The 14279-nt window shown below is 46.0% G+C and overlaps 1 pseudogene; it reads left to right on the forward strand.

Annotated features, from left to right (window-relative positions):
- The first annotated feature begins 12244 nt into the window (after positions 1 to 12244).
- Positions 12245 to 13205, forward strand: LOC131899952 (small ribosomal subunit protein uS2-like; annotated as a pseudogene).
- The last annotated feature ends 1074 nt before the right edge of the window (positions 13206 to 14279 follow it).

Here is a 14279-nt window from a genome sequence, read left to right on the forward strand (position 1 = left end):
AGATAGATAGATAGATAGACAGACAGACAGACAGACAGACAGATAGATAGATAGATAAACAGAAAGACAGATTGTGGTGGTTTGAAAGAAAAATGGCCTTCAAGGGAGTGGCACTATTAGGAGGTATGGCTTTGTTGGAGTACGTGTAGTCTTGTTGTTGGAAGAAGTGAGTCACTGTGGAGGCAGGTTTTGAGGTCTCATATATGCTCAAGCCATGCCCAGTAAGACAGACCACTTCCTGTTGCCTTTGAGTCAAGATGTAAGATTCTCAGCTACTTCTCTAGCACCATGTCTGCCTGTATGTGGCCCTGTCGCACCATGATGATATTGAACTAATCCTCTGAACTATAAGCCACCCAATTAAATGTCTTTCCTTTCTAAGAGTTGCCATGGTGATGGTGTCTCTTCATAGCAATAGAACACTAACTAAGACAATAGATAGACAGCATATGATGGATAGATGATAATTGGTGATAGATAGAGGCATAGAAAATACATGTTTCCTAGTTACATTTCTGTTGCTGTGATAGACACCATGACCAAAAGCAACTTTTGGAGGAAAGGGTTTATTTCATCTTATACTTTATAGTCCATCCGTGAGGGAAACCAAGGCAGGAACTCAAGGCAGGATCCTGGAGGCAAGAACTGAAGCAGAGACCATGGAGAAATGTTGCTTACTGGCTTGCTCTCTAAAATTACATTCAGCTAATTTTCTTTTACCTCCCAGGACAACCTACCCAGTGGTAGCACTGCTCACAGTGAACTGGGCCCTCCCACATCAATTACTAATCAAGAAAATGTCCCACAGACTTGCCTACAGGTCAATCTGATGGAGGCATTTTCTCAGTAGAGGTCCCCTCTTTCCAGATGACTTGTGTCAAGTCGACAAAAAACTAACTAGCACAATTATAGAAATGATAGATAGATACATACATACATACATACATACATGCACACATACATACACACATACATACATACATAGATGCATAGATACATAGATAGATAAATAAGTTGACAGATAATGTATAAATGGAAAGATGACAGATAATGGATTGTAGGTTATGAATGATAGATGGTGGATGGATGAATAGATAAGTAATGGGTGGATAAGTAGATAGATGATAGACAGCTGGAGAGATAGAGGATGAATATCTGATATTATCTCTCTCTCTCTTTTTTTTTTTTTTTGAGACAGGATTTCTCTGTGTAGTTTTGGTGCCTGTCCTGGATCTTGCTCTGTAGACCAGGCTAGCCTCAAACTCACAGAGATCCACCTGGCTCTGCCTCCAGAGTGCTGGGATTAAAAGTATGTGCCACCACCTCCCGGCCATCTCTCTCTTCTTATAGAAGATGGACAGATGGACACGCTGATGTTCATGACAATGAATATGCACCCTACATTCAGTCTTTGTAATAGATGTGCTGGACCCCATGGTGTGACTGCATCACAATACTTAGCTGCTCTTGTTTTGCTGGTCACTTGGTTGCACCTAATTATTCACTGTTACTGACAGCACAGTGATGATCATCTCCCCATCTGGGTAACTACTTCCTTAGGTAGCTCATCCTAGAACTGGCATTTCTGGTTCAAAGTGAATGAATGTTTAAAATAGGATTGCATTTTCATTATGAAAATTATGTATATGGCTTTTGCAGGTGGTGTGTGTTTATATCCTTGATTGTGGTGATGGTATAAGTATGCACCCACAAACATCATATTAAACACAGGAAGGTTTTAAGTACAATCACATGTTGTAATTTGAAAGAGAAATGTCACACACAGGTTCATGTATTTGAACACTTGGTCCCCAACTGGTGACCCTATTTGGGAAGGTCATTAAACCTTTAGGAGGTAGGGCCTTGCTGGAGAAAGTACATTACTGGACTTGAGCTTTGAGGGTTCATAGCTGTGGTGGTTTGAATGAGAACAGCCCCCACAGGCTGATATATTTGAATCTTGGTCATTAGGGAGTGGCACTATTTGAAAGGGATTAGGAGGTGTGACCTTGTTGGAGTAGGTATGACCTTGTTAGAGGAAGTGTATCACTGGGGGTGGGCTTTGGGGTTTCAAAAGTCCAAGACACCGGCCTGTGGGGCACATGCCTTTAATCCCAGCACTTGGGAGGCAGAGCCAGGTGGATCTCTGTGAGTTCGAGGTCAGCCTGGTCTACAGAGCAAGATCCAGGACAGGCAGCAAAACTACACGGAGAAACCCTGTCTCAAAAAAACAAAACAAAACAAAAGTCCAAGCTAGTCCCAGTGTCTCTCTCTTCCTGCTGCCTGCCAGTTCAGATGTAGAACTCTCAGCTACTTCTCCAGCACCATGTCTATCTGTGTGCTACCATGCTTCCCGCCATGATGACAATGGACTAAACCTTTGCAACTGTAAGCCAGCCCCAGTTAAATGCTTTCCTTTATAAGAGTTGCTATGGTCATGGTGTCTCTTCATAGCAGTAGGAGGGCAGTGACTAAGACAATAGCTTTGTCCCATAGCCAGTCCAACTGCTTCACATTTGCAGTTGAGATCTGATCTCTTAGCTTCTCACTCCAGCCACCGGCTGCCATGTTTCCCTGTCATTATGGATTCTCCCTCTGGAACTGGAAGCCAAAATACACTCTTCCTTCCATACATTGCTTTTGGTCATGGTATTTTATCACAGCAAGATAAAAATAACAAAGACACATGTCAACGAAGCTGATTTTTTTTTTAATGCATTGACTCTACAGACGTAGAGAAGTGTATGTGTGCACATGTGTATGTGTGCACGTGCAGGGTGCTCAGGCAGACTTCTTCCTGGAAGACACGGGTTTCCCTGTTGGTGGCTGTGGAGTGCTAGAGTCTTGTTGAGCTTGCCTTAGTTTTCAGAACAATCAAGCACGCACCTGTGCTCTCTTTCTCTGGGGCCTAGATTTGCACATAGTCTGGACAGCTCCACCTGTTCAGCTCCTGGTGAGGTTCCTCTGGCAGCTCACAACACGGCAGATGCCCTTACGGTGGAAGCATGCTGAGAGTATGAGATTATACAGTGAGACAGAAAACCAGAGAGACTCAAGGGCCTGTCTCAACCTCACATGCATGTGTATGGTGTACATAGGTATGAGTGACTCCCAGAGGAGGCCTTTGGTGCCCTGCTCTATCACTCTTACCTTAGTCCCTTGAGACAAGTTCTGTCACTGAACTTGAAGCTAGACTGGTGGCCAGCCAACCCCAGTGACCCCCCTGTTCCTGCTCCCAAAGCATAGGGGCCAAAGGCACGTGAGTAGCAACTTCTGACATATTGCTTGTGCGCTGGAGATTCGAACTCAGGTCCTCACACTTGCACAGCAAGCACTTTTTCTACTGGGCCGTCTCCCCAGCTCCCTTACTCTTTAATAATGGCCCTTTGTCCTAGGAACTCAGTCACCTTGCAAGATCAGCATGAATTCCTTCCACTTCCATGCCCTTAATGACCCAACCTAAAAAGACAAGAACCAGTGATCTACACTAAATTGCTAGGGGCCAGCAAGCTGGCTCAGTGGGCAAAGGTACTTGGACAAAGGCTGCCAACCCTAGTTCTCTTTCCGGGACTCACACAGTTCAAGTTGCCCTCTGACCTTCACACATGCCTGTGTCACAGGCATACAAGCTCACACGCTTGAAATAATATTTAATTTTTTTTAATAAACTACTAGTTACATAAATATAGCACATTCACTCAGAGGCGTTCTAAGCAGTCAGTAGGTACAAATTCAAAACATATCTGTGACCTTTGATTGGAAGGCAGAGCAAGCTATAATTTTTAAAAAATCGTAAATAAGGGTGAGCCTTTTTTTTCTTCCATAGACTCTTGGCCATTCCCCTGAGATGGTAGAGGAAGGAGCACCAGGTTTTCCACTTGCTCCTAAGTTGGGAAAAGCCCACCTCCCACAGCCTAAGGACCATTTAATTAACACCTGTCCTATCATGGTACCCAGCAAGCACCAGGCAGGAACCTATACTTTGCCCTCCACCCACTGGAGTCACTGCTCTTCACTTTACAATAGAAAGAGCCCACCAGCCACGTGGGCCTGTCAAATCCAAGGATGGCGGGATGCATTGGCCTGCACTAATGATACCGTAGACCCACGGGGGCAAGTCCCCAGCTGCCAGAAGAGGGTGGAAGAGGCCCTGCAGGAACCCTCGGAGCCTCCGCATGCTCTGCTCTCCTCCACAGAGCTGTTGACAGCTTGATGTCCCTGGCACCTCCTTGATGAGTCCCTTGGTGCATCGCCCACTCCCAGTGCCATTAACTCATTACCTTTCACCCACACAAGCCAGCCCATCACCAGTCCCACTCCTGGCCTGGGTCCCTGTCCTTGCTGGCATCTCCTGGAGAGGGTGTTACAAAAGTGAACTCTTAGTGATAACAGGATGGTAGGGGAATTGCAAGCCTCCAAATTTCTCTTACGGACAGACCTGCCTTTATTTATGAAAATATCTATGTGTGCACTTATACGAACATGTATGAACACACCTGTGCAAGTGTGTGTGGAGGCCTGAGGAAGACATCGGGATCACTCTCTATCTTCTTGTTCCCATTAGATAGGGTCTCTCACTGAACCTGGAGCTAGGCTGGCAGCCCGAAACCCTCAGTCGTCCTTCTCAACCACTCCAAACACAGTAGAGTTACAGGGGCACTCAACTATGTCTGGTTGAGATCTGAACTAACATCCTCACACCATCTCCCCAGACATCCCTCCAGCCCCAGGAAAACATGGCTCCATTTAGTTTTAAGGGTGTAGGTGTGTGTGTGTGTGTGTGTGTGTGTGTGTGTGTGTGTGTGTGTGCCATGTTTGTGTAGGTACCCTCGGAAGCCAGAAGAGAGTGTCAGATACTCTGGGACTGGAGTTACAAGTGGTTGTGAGCTGACATGGGTACTGGGAACCAAGCCTGTCTTCTCTTAACCACTGATCCATCTCTCCCACCCCAAGGGAAACTGTGGTGATATTGTGTTCCCCAAAATATTGTGCACCCTAATAGACTTATCTGAGGTCAGAAAACAGAACAGCCACTAGATATAGAGGCCAGAAAATGGTGGCACACACACCTTTAATCCTATCACTTGGGAGGCAGAGATCCATCCAAATCTCTGTGAGTTCAAAGCCACACTGGAAACAGCCAGGCATGGTGACTCACGCCTTTAATCCCAGGAAGTGAGCCTTTAATCCCAGGAAGTAATGGTAGGAAGCAGAAAGGTATATAAGGCATGAAAACCAGGAACTAGGGCTGGTTAAGCTTTTAGGCTTTTGAGCAGCAGTTCAGCTGAGATTCATTCTGGATGAGGACTGAGAGGCTTCCAGTCTGAGGAAACAGGATCAGCTGAGGAACTGGCGAGGTGAGGTGGCTGTGGCTTGTTCTGCTTCTCTGATCTTCCAGCACTCACCCAAATAACTGGCCTTGGGTTTGTTTTTATTAAAACTCTTTAAGATTCATGCTACAGGAAACATCTTAATAAAGCCTTTGATGTAGAGGAGGGAAGTCAAGGTCACGAATAAACTTGGGGTGGACATAAAGGAAAAAGGTAACTCACAGGAATTTCTGTCTCATTTGTCAGTGTGTAGTTTTCCTAATATGTTTTCAGGTTAAAAACAGCAATTCTACAGTTCTATGGTGAGGGCAGGTTACAGGGTCTTCTGTCTTGTTGATGGTGGAAGCCGTGGAATACTAAACTGTGTCAAAGAGGGTCAGAGACCTGAACACACACCAAGTGTCTGTGCACAAGCATGCCCGTGCAAATGTTCAGCAGAAAGAATGCTGAGTAAACATCTAGATAAACACAAAGTTAGCTAAAGGCCTACAGACAGATTTTAAAAAATAATAATAATCTCTAGGACAGAAACTGGCAAATCACAGTCAACCCCAACTCGCCATCTAAGCATGTGTAGGATCCACCAGCTGCACGTGGATTTTATGGTTTGTCAAATGACTGGGGCAAAAATTGCACGTAGAACATGTTTCATGGTGCATGAAAATGGCACATGGTGGGCCAGGTGGTGGTACACGCCTTTAACCCCAGCATTTTGGAGGGCAGAGGTAGATGGATCTCTGAGTTCAAGGCCAGCCTGGTCTACAGAGTGAGTTCCAGGACAACTAGGGCTACACAGAGCAACCCTGTCTCGTAAAAACAACATGAAAAAAAAGAAAAACAGAAAGAAAGAAAGAAAGAAAGAAAGAAAGAAAGAAAGAAAGAAAGAAAGAAAGAAAGAAAGAAAGGCACGTGGTGGTCTGGAGAGACGGCTCAGTGGGTAAAGTGTTCAAGCTTGAGGACCTGAGTTCAGATCCCCAGCGCCAGCGCAAAAGCTGGGCATGATGGTGCACAGCTGTAACATCTGTGCTGGGAGTGGAAGGCAGAAACAAGAAGATCCCCTGAGCTCACTGTGAGCCATACTAGCTAAATAGGTTCAGTGAGGGACTGTGCCTCAGAAAAATAAGGCAGATAATGATAGAGGAAGACACTCACTGTTGACCTTTGGCCTCCACAAGCATGTAAACCCAAACATATGAACACACGCACACACTTCTTTTTTTTTTTTTTTTGGTTTTTTTTTTTGGTTTTTCGAGACAGGGTTTCTCTGTGTAGCTTTGCGCCTTTTCCTGGAACTCACTTGGTAGTCCAGGCTGGCCTCGAACTCACAGAGATCCGCCTGGCTCTGCCTCCCGAGTGCTGGGATTAAAGGCGTGTGCCACCACCGCCCGGCTAACGCACACACTTCTACCACACATGTGTACAAATAAAGAAAGGAAACATGATAGGTATCTTGTATTTTGTAGTATAGGAAAAGGTTGCTAGCCTGGAGACCTGAGTACCATCCCCAGAACCCATGTAATGAAGGAAGAAAAAGACAAACTCCACAAGGTTGTCTTCTAATATCTACACTTCTAATATCAGATACATCATGCGCATGCGTCGTAATAACAATAATAGTAAAAATAAGAAGAAAAAATAGAAAATAGTACAAAAGTGGGCTTGGCAGGCATAATACCAAAAAGAAGCAAAGTGCATGGTTGGTAGAAGCCAATACAGTTACAGGGCTACGTCACACCAGACAGGCATCATGGTGTACAAAAGAAGCGCAAAACAAGACCACCCAGACCACACCAAACCAGCTGTGACCACTATGACTGCCCAAGACAGGGGCTCACAGATCTGTTCCTCACTGCACTGGCTTCCCCCTGTCATGGGCCTTGCAGAACTGGCTACTGCCATCACACATCTGACACTAGGTCACCCCATGTGAGGACAGAAAAGTGAAGTAAACCCTGTTGTCAGAAAACTTCCAGTGCACTTCTGACTGCCACCCACTTTAACTCATGAATAATGTCCCATCTCCTAATGCTTGCCTGTAAGACTATTCAAAATCAGGAAACACAACTAACTGTCCATGCAAAACCCAGCTCTCTCCTCAAAGGAGGTGAGTTTATTCTGGAGGCAAATATGAGGAACCGAGGCAGAGGACATGGATTTCTGTTGCCCCAAACACCATTCTCCAACTGACATGGAAACAGTTTAATGAGCTTTTTATAGTTACAGAGCAAAAGAAAGGCATGGATCAAGGCATTTTCAGACCCATCAGGTGGATGGTTACAGCAGAATGGTGAGTCTCTACTGCAAACCTCAGAGGCTGTCTAAAAACATTCCTAGCTTTGGGGTCTGGGGAAGCTAGTGGTCTATCAATACATCCCAAAAAGATTTGTTTACCTGAGTCATGAGGACGTTAGGTCAGACACAGAGGTGAGCAATGAATGCCTATAAATGCAGCTCAGCTAAAGATCACACAAGATGTTTTAGCTTAGAAATGAATGGCATCTCCATAGGATACAAATCATGTGCAATTTTCTGCAAGGTAACATCTCATCCCATAAGCTGGAGTCAAATCTGTCCTCAGGGAGTCAGATAACCCTTGAAAAGTTTCCGATGGGTTTAAAACCTTATGCTGTCAGCTTTCTGCTTTGTTCCAGAGTTTTTGATACTTTGTTCTGAACATTTGATCCCACAGTGATCAAGAGATCACTAAGTAGGGCTAGGAAGGTGGCTCAGTCAGTAAAGCACTGACTGTGCAAGCCTGAGGACCTGAGTTCAGATCTCAGCACCCACCGAAAAAGTCAGGTACAGTAGCACACACAAATAATCCAAGCACTGAGGAGACTGAGCCAAGTAAATCCCTGCAACTTGCCAGCCAGTCTTGCCAAATCGGAGTGCTCCAGCTAAGTGAGAGATCCTGCCTCAAAATGTGAGAGATCCTGCCTCAAAGTGTAAGAGAGACTGGAGAAATGGCTCACTGGTTAAGACTTGCAGAGGACCCAAGTTCAATTCCCACTACCCACAGGATGACTCACAACCATTCTAGCTCCAGCTTCAGCTCCAGGGAGATACAAGCCACCCTCTGACCTCCATAAGCACTAGTCACACATGTAGTGGGCATACCATAGACAAAACATTCATACCATAAGATGCGTCTAAAAATATTTTAATGTAAGAGCAGCTGAGGAAGACACATGATGTCGACCTCTGGCCTCTAAACACATGCATACGCATGTGCACCTGCATACACATATACACACACAGCGATCACTAAGCCGTTACAATGGGAGATGGAAGGTGAGCTCCTCCCAGAAGCTCTCTGAATTGACAATCTAAAGTGGCTACAGGAGATTTCAGGAATGGTAATGACGTAAATCGGCTGCAGCCTGGGCACACTCAGACACAGATTTCTTAAGTAACAAAGGTCTGGTCAGGAAAGGCCTCCAGCCTTCTGCTGCTGAGTCTTTCAGCTCAAAACTGGCATTTTAAGAATGGACAGGAACAGAAGCCAAGTCATCAGCTAAAGGATGTCACAGCCCATAATCCCCTGAGGTTCCTCTAGGGAATGTCACTCACTCCAAGAGGGAGCATGCTGTCCAAGCAACAAGGAATGCCTCCCTCCCTGTAGCCACTCCACTGTTGATGGATCTGGGAGGGACATTTGTGCTACATTTTGTGATTTGGGCTCCTTGCTGTTTGGCTGTGTAATCGAAATCTGGTGCTTTAAAATTGGCTTCTAGTCACGTGGGGCGGGAAGCCCTCACTCAATAACAATTTCCATGACTCCATCAGCAAGTTCATTAAAATGGAAATGTTAATATATTTATTTATTTATCATTGATTGATTTAACACACATCTGGTTGGTTCCTTTGGTCTGGAAACTGCTGCCAAATGCACCATTCAGTGAACACAGGTTCTGAGCCTAACCAATGCCTTGCTCTCTAACCAATCCAAGTAGCAGCTCATTGTGTGTCTGTCTCTCTCGCTATGTCTGTCTGTGTCTGTGTTAGTGCATGTGTGGCTGCCAGTGTGTTCAGGCGTGTGGAGGCCAGTGAAAAAATATTGCTCTTCAGATGTAGTCCATCTTTTTTTTTTTCTTTTTGAGACAGGGCTCACTGCATGGGTTAAGCTGGCTGGTCATTAAGCCCTGGGGATGCCTTGTCTCTGCTTTTCCCAGCACTGAGATTACAAGCACATTGCCATGTCTGGCTTTTGTATGTGGACTCTGAGCTTTGAACTCAGCTCCTCATGCTTATAAGGCAAGAACTTTGCCAACTGAGCCGTCTCCCTGACTTTGGTATCACGTCTTTGAGAAGTACAAACAGGAAAGTAGGTAAGTGCAGAGTCAGACAGTATGATCTGATGCCTACCCCTTTAAAGAGGCAAGCACTGTAGTACCAAAGGTCAGAACATTGCAAAATGTCCTTCAGATTTCTTTGCCAACAGACAAGGCTCAAGGGTGTTACTGTGCTCTCTGGGCCTTTCTGGACATTTCTCTGTAAATCTGGTACCATGTAGGGCCATCAACAAGTAGGATGCAGAATCATAGGAAGAAGTCAGTAATAGATTCTGTTAGCCTCTTTGGGGCTGTTGAACTGTGAGAGGGAGAGAAAGCCCAGACACAGCAGCAGAGGGGTAGGGTTAGGAACCCTTCCAGTTCTCACTGGGATCCTACCACAAACTAGCTCTGTAAATTAAGCTAGTAGGTCAAGCCTCTGCTTGTTCTTCCACAGAGTGGGTTCAATAAGGCTGGAGAGAAGGTTCATTGAGTAAAAGTGCTTGCCAAGCAAGCCTAACTACCTCAGTTTGAATCCACAGAAAGCTGGATGCAGTGGTGCACAATGGTAATCCCAGCACTCCCACAGTGAGGTAGTAGATGGAGACAGGAGAATCGACCATAGGCTTGCCGGCCAGCTAGCCTGGAGTACCCTGATGGGCAGAAACAAGAGACCTGCCTTAATAAGACAGAGAGAACCAACTCCTAAAAGTTGTCTTCTGATCTACACACACACACACACACACACACACACACACACACACACACACACACACATTAAACGTAACTAAACTTTTAAAATGTTGTGAATAGATAAATGAATTTTAAAAAAATGAGAATACTATTGAGCCATAAAGATGTATAGGATTATTACACATTCTACAACACAGATGAAACTTGGAAACATAAATAAAATAAGCCAGATAGAACAGGATAAAGACAGAGCCCTTTGGGGGTGAAGAATGAAATTCAGTGGTTTAAGGGAATGAGTTTGGCTGTCAAATTGACAAGGGGTGGACTTTTGATGGCTTACGTTATCATCCCGGTTGGATTAATAAATGCTTAGATTAGTGAAGTATATGCTCAGGGTGGGGGGCAGAGTAATATTCCGTGGAGATGAGGTAATTAGACTAGGCACAGCCATAGAGACAAATGGCAGATCCCAGGAGATGGGGGTTGGGATTGGAGGGACCATTTAATGGACACAGAGCTTCTTTTAGGGTAAATAAAAGGGCTGTAGAGATGGATAATAGTGGTCATCTCATGACAATGGGACTACACCAATTTCACTAAAGCTCACATTTTTACAAACATCCAAATGGAAGGGAAAGCTCTTGAGGACCCACCCCTTGCTCCTTCACTGAGGAGCCTTGGGCAGGTGATGGCGGCTGGGGAAAGGGTTGTCATCTCTGTCAGTGCTGTAGCCGATGATCAGCTGCCCACGTTCCTGTAAACACCCTCCCACCTGTGCTCGGACAGGTAGCCATTGTTAAGCTCAATGGGTCTCGCACACACACAAACACACACACACACACACACACACACACACACACACACACACACCAGTGGAGTAGGAATGTGCTCAGCATAAAGTAGGGCTTCAGCATGGTTGAGGGAGCACATACACACAAAAAGAAGATAAAAAGATGAAGAGCAGTTAAGGAAGACACCTGGCATTGACCTCTGACCTCTACATGCATCCACACAGGAAATAAATAAATCGGGCTGAGAGGAGGTAGCTCAATGGTAGTGTCAGCCTGGCATACCCAATGTTCTGTGTCCAATTAGACAATTGTAAATAAATAAACAAATCCTTTAAGGCCTCCTAGGTGTTTAATACTTTCTTCCAGAAGTATCTGATTCAGAAGAATTTCCAGGGGCTAAATGCAGAGGATTTGCACAGAGGAAAAAAGAGCTGGCTGTGGGCAGCCCCACTGTACTTTCAAACCCTGCTTCCTCCGAATGGATGCTAATAACCAAGCTGGGCAGATGGAGGTCCATTTTTATTCTCATCCCAAACAGTGTTCTCACAACTGAAAATAGGCTTAACCAGAGTGTCTCCTCAAATGAGCAAGTTTCTTCCCAGCAAAAGAAGGAGGAACACACACACACACACACACACACACACACACACACACACACACACGAGAGGAATGAGAATCACCAGTTACTGAAAGCCGAGGAGAAGCACACACCTCTGAGCCCCCACACTGGAGTTGTGGGCTTGCAACCTGCTAGCTTCCAGACAGCCTGCACACCTGACCCGTCCACCTGCATCTTCTCCGTCATTAAGGGATATTCCCCAGGCGTGCTTCCTTCAGGAAGTCTCTATCACTGCCAAAGCTGAGGCTGCAAAAGACTGAAGGAAATGTCTACTATTTCCTAAAGACAAAAATATATATCTCCCAGCTGGCTACATTGTTTCCTAGATTCCCCATCTAGATAGGAAGTATGACTAAATTTAAGGGTGAACATAAGTGGCATTCAGGGGACACCAACAATATGTCAGGCAGAATGCCACCTGGAATATTTTTCTTCTTGTCATGAACAAATAAGAAACAGCTTGTTTTCCACGATACTCTGGGACGGGTCCATACGGCGTTGTTCTTGATTCCCATCGTAACTTAAAGGAAAACTTACACAATGTCCGGAGCCCTTGATGTCCTGCAGATGAAGGAGGAGGATATCCTCAAATTCCTTGCTGCAGGAACCCACTTAGGTGACACCAACCTTGACTTTCAGATGGAGCAGTACATCTACAAAAGGAAAAGTGATGGTATCTACATCATAAATCTGAAGAGGACCTGGGAGAAGCTGTTGCTTGCAGCCCATGCTATTGTTGCCATTGAGAACCCTGCTGATGTCAGCGTCATCTCCTCCAGGGACACTGGGCAGCGAGCTGTGCTGAAGTTTGCTGCCTCCACTGGAGCCTCTCCGATTGCTGGCCACTTCACACCTGGGACCTTCACCAACCAGATCCAAGCAGCCTTCAGGGAGCCGCGGCTTCTAGTGCTGACTGATCCCAGAGCTGACCATCAGCCCCTCACAGAGGCGTCTTATGTCAACCTGCCCACCATTGCGCTGTGTAACACAGACTCTCCTATGCGCTACGTGGACGTTGCCATCCCATGCAACAATAAGGGAGCGCACTCAGTGGGTCTGATGTGGTGGATGCTGGCCCGGGAAGTACTCCGCATACGTGGCACTATCTCCCGTGAGCACCCATGGGAAGTTATGCCTGCCTGATCTTTACTTCTACAGAGACCCAGAGGAGATTGAGAAGGAGGAACAGGCCGCTGCTGAGAAGGCTGTGACCAAGGAGGAATTCCAGGGTGAATGGACTGCACCAGCTCCTGAGTTCACTGCTGCTCAGCCAGAGGTGGCAGACTGGTCTGAGGGTGTGCAGGTGCCCTCTGTACCCATCCAGCAGTTCCCTACTGAAGACTGGAGTGCCCAGCCAGCCACTGAGGACTGGTCCGCAGCTCCTACGGCGCAGGCCACCGAGTGGGTTGGAGCCACCACTGAGTGGTCCTGAGCTCCTCTGCAGACACCTGAGCAAAGGGGAAAAAGGTGGAAGGAAAATAAAGTTCCTACAAGCTGAAAAAAAAAAAAAAGAAACAACTTAAGGGAATGGAGAGATGGCTCAGTGGTTAAGAGCACTGGTTGCTCTTCCAGAAGTCCTAAGTTCAGTTCCTAGTACCCACATGGTGGCTCACAACCATCTAAAATGAAACCTGGTGCCGCCGTCTTCTGGCATGTAGGCATACATGCTGGTATAACACTGTATGCATAATAAATAAATCTTAGAAGAAGAAGGAGGAGGAGGAGGAGGAGGAGGAGGAGGAGGAGGAGGAGGAGGAGGAGAAGAAGAAGAAGAAGAAGAAGAAGAAGAAGAAGAAGAAGAAGAAGAAGAAGAAGAAGGAAGAAGAAGAAAGAAGAAGAAGAAGAAGAAGAAGAAGAAGAAGAAGAAGAAGAAGAAGAAGAAGAAGAAGAAGAAGAAGAAGAAGAAACAACTAAAGAGACATGGGGTTTATTGTGGCTCACAGTTTGAGTAGACACAGTCCACAGAAAGCTGTTGCAAGGAATTATCCTCAGATTATCCTCAGAGCCGAACTACCACAGGCCAAGCTGGGCTTGCTCACCAAAGAGCAACACTGCTGGACTTGGTGACTGTCGACACGCCCTCTTGGAAGGGACATCGGACCCTTACCTGAGTATCCAGCCACCCCTCCCAACCAGCCATATGCAATTCTGCCCTAATTGCATATGGTCTTGGGGGAGGGGCTAGAGGAGAGGGTAGGTTCTATCTACAAAGCCTTGGGAAGTCATCATCCCTGCTGGGTACAAACCTTCCATTAGTTTAAGGTCACTCATTGGTAACCCCTGGTGAACTTTGGTAGAATTTCCGCTGTTGTTGGGGCCCTTGGAAGAGGAATAAATGTTTATATCTCTTGTCAAGGAAGAAATTTTAGCAACAAGAGCAACAGGAGCCTGAGGCAACTGGTCACATAGTGTCTGCAGCCAGGAAGCAAAGAGGGGACAGGAAGTGGACCAGGTTGTGCCCTGTGACCACTTCCTCCACCCAAGCTCCTCTTCCTAAAGGTTCCATAATCTTCCAATTCCTCTCCACCAGCTGGGGACCAAGCATTCAAACTTCTGAGCTTACAGGGGACAGTTC

The sequence above is a fragment of the Peromyscus eremicus genome, chromosome 1, assembly GCF_949786415.1.
Source record: "Peromyscus eremicus chromosome 1, PerEre_H2_v1, whole genome shotgun sequence".
NCBI lineage: Eukaryota > Metazoa > Chordata > Mammalia > Rodentia > Cricetidae > Peromyscus > Peromyscus eremicus.